The 3066-nt window shown below is 37.1% G+C and overlaps 1 pseudogene; it reads right to left on the reverse strand.

Moving 5' to 3' along the window:
* Positions 1–3066, reverse strand: part of LOC107647067 — a 71826-nt pseudogene that overhangs the window by 35536 nt on the left and 33224 nt on the right.

The following is a 3066-nucleotide window of genomic DNA, read 5'->3' on the forward strand; positions in this document are numbered from 1 at the left end:
ATAGTAAGGGATTTTTTTTCAGAAATAAAAAAATTTCATATTTTTTCAAAAACTATTTTTGAACTTTAATTTCCTAAATATGATTTTTTTTTTTGTTTAGAGTAAGTTTGCCTAACTCCCGGCGAACTCTCTTTAATTTTTTTCAATCCCATGTTTTTAATCCATTATTATCATCTCTATATAGTATATAGATCTACAAATAATATATAGGAGTACACAAAAATACATAAACAATAAGTATGACTTCTTCAAAGATTTTTTTAATTATAAATAGGTTGTCTTAAAACTTCAAAGCTCAAGTAATAAAAGTAAAACAAAAGAAAATGAAAAAATGAAGTGGTTCCAATTGTTGCGCAAAAACTACTTTATAACGTCCTTTTTTTTAAAGAGCCAAAACCCAAGAGGCATTAACTTTCTAGAAACTTCTAACCAGCTGCAAAGGAGGTCATCCTTCTCTACGAAGGATATTAGATAGCTATAGAATTTATTATTTTTGTCATTAATTAGTTATGAATATATATTTAAAAATATAAAATAAAGTATGTTATTGGTTATTATACTAAAAAAATTAAATTAAAAAAATTAAATTAATAATTAAATAATAAACAAAAATAATAAATTTTAATAGTTTATAACATTTTTTTTTAAATTATTAGTATGTATATGTATATTACTCTTTCACTGTACTTTTGAATTTTTGTTTTTCAACAAATAACAATAAAAAGAACTCAGATAATGGTACAGAAGCCACAGATACGGGTAATTTACTTTACGTCGCACGAGTTAAAAATTTCTGTTTTTGGTTTCGATTTTTTTTTTTAATTTTTTTGGATTGTCACTTTTTATGTTAATAAAATGTAAATAGATTTATTTATTCTATCACTACTCCAAATATATAAGTATCCTTTCTTAACTTCTCATAGTTGTAACACCCTACCATACAGAGTCTTATACTTAAGTCATAATTCAGAGATGGCAAGGTATTACGACCTCTAAAACAAAAATTTAGTACGTATAGTAGTACGAATAATTGATTATAACTAGGAGCCTTGTGGAAAAAGGGGTAAACAAAAACCGTAACTCGAAAACGCAACACTCTGATCGATAACGTAACAAACAGGGACAAGCTAACGCAAGATTATATATATACAAAAGAGTGTCAAAAATAGGAATATCAAGACTCAAAATCCGGTTGCGAAGATAACCGGTCCGAGCATAGCAATATATACATATAATAAAATAAGGAAACCCCAAAGGAAACCCAAAGGGACACAAATACAGAAAACCTATTCTCCAAAAATCAACGACGCGCACGCGTCAGCCACGCATACGCGCGAATACATTGTGCCCCAGGCACAAAACTGGCACAACTCTAGCACAACTCTCTGGAAAATGGCTGGGCATTCGATGCAGCGTATCGACGCACCCGCGCACACCACGCGCACGCGTGGATGATGCTTTCTCGAAGAACGGCACGTACGCGCCAAGTGCGCCTACGCGCAAGGGGTCATTCTGCTAAAAATTTTCTAAGTTAAAAGCTGCAGAATTCACAGATTCAACCCCCAATATTTCGACGGTCATAACTCTCTCATTTTAAATCATTTTTCACCCGTTTTTCGAACGGCATGGACATTCCGGATCCAATTTCATTTCTAAACAGATTTGGCACAAATCAAAGATCCGTAGTCCAAGTTATGTCCTGTAAAAGTATGCCCAAAAACCATATTTTCATTCAAAACCACAAAGTGCCATTTTCAAAACAAGCCACTTTCAACTCTTTTCAAAATCAATAAAAACATGCCAATTTCAACCCTTTTCTTTAAAATCATTCAAAATGCGGTGAACGCGTGGCCGCAAACGGAGCGACAATCGGAGCTCTAGATCAAAAGTTATGGTGGTTTGAAGATCAAGTGAGAGATAGAACTTGAGAGAGAGTTCTTCCCTTCCCCTCCACCATTTCAGCGTGTTTGAGTGTATTGTGAGGAGAGAGAGTGCTGAAAACTAGGGTTTTGGTTTTGTTATGTTGGGCCAAGGGCCCACTTTGGGTCCGGTTGGTCCGGTTTGGCCCGTTCGGTCCAATCTTGGTCCGATTTCTATAAAATTGGTACCGAAATTCTCGTCTCAATCTCCTCTATCACATTTAGCCATAAAAATAACATTTTTGGCTTTCTAGAATAAATTCTCATTTATGGGTTAATTAGTCGTTAATTAACCGGGTCTTACATTCTACCCACCTAATTGGGAATTTTGCCCACAAAATTCAAATCAAATTACCTGAGAATAAGTGCGGATAATCCGTACGCATCTCCGACTCAAGTTCCCAAGTGTGTTCCTCAACACCGCCTCGACTCCATGCCACTTTGACTAATGAAACCTCTTTTCCACGCAACCGTTTGATACTAGTATCATCGATTCTGACTGGAGCCACTGGAAGCGTCATATCTTCCCTTGACTGAACCAATTCGGGTTCTAACACATGGCTAGCATCAGGAGTGTACTTCCAAAGCTGCGACACGTGAAACACATCGTGCAGGTTCAAAAGATGAGGTGGTAGAGCCACCCGATACGCCACCGGTCCAATCCTCTCCAGGATCTAAAATGGACCAATGTATCGAGGATTCAACTTCTTTGCTTTAATCGCTCTACCTACTCCTGTGGTCGGAGTAACCTTAAGGAAAACATGATCTCCTGCCTCAAATTCCAAGGGCTTCCGCCTCTGATCGGCGTAACTCTTCTAACGACTCTGCGCCGTAAGCATCCTATCTCGGATTTTCTTGACTTGTTCAGTGGTCTCAGCTATCATCTCTGGCCCCAACAAGCCTTTCTCTCCAGCTTCATACCAACATAGAAGAGATTGACATTTTCTCCCATACAATGTCTCATACGGAGCCATTCCGATGCTCGCATGGTAACTATTATTGTATGCAAACTCCACTAACGGCATATACCGATCCCAACTCGCCGGTTGGTCCAAAACACAAGCTCTCAACATATCCTCTAGGGTTTGGATCTTCCTCTCGGATTGACCATCTATTTGAGGATGGTAAGCTGTACTCAAGCTTAATC

This window comes from Arachis ipaensis, chromosome B06 (assembly GCF_000816755.2).
Source record: "Arachis ipaensis cultivar K30076 chromosome B06, Araip1.1, whole genome shotgun sequence".
NCBI classification, from domain to species: Eukaryota; Viridiplantae; Streptophyta; class Magnoliopsida; order Fabales; family Fabaceae; genus Arachis; species Arachis ipaensis.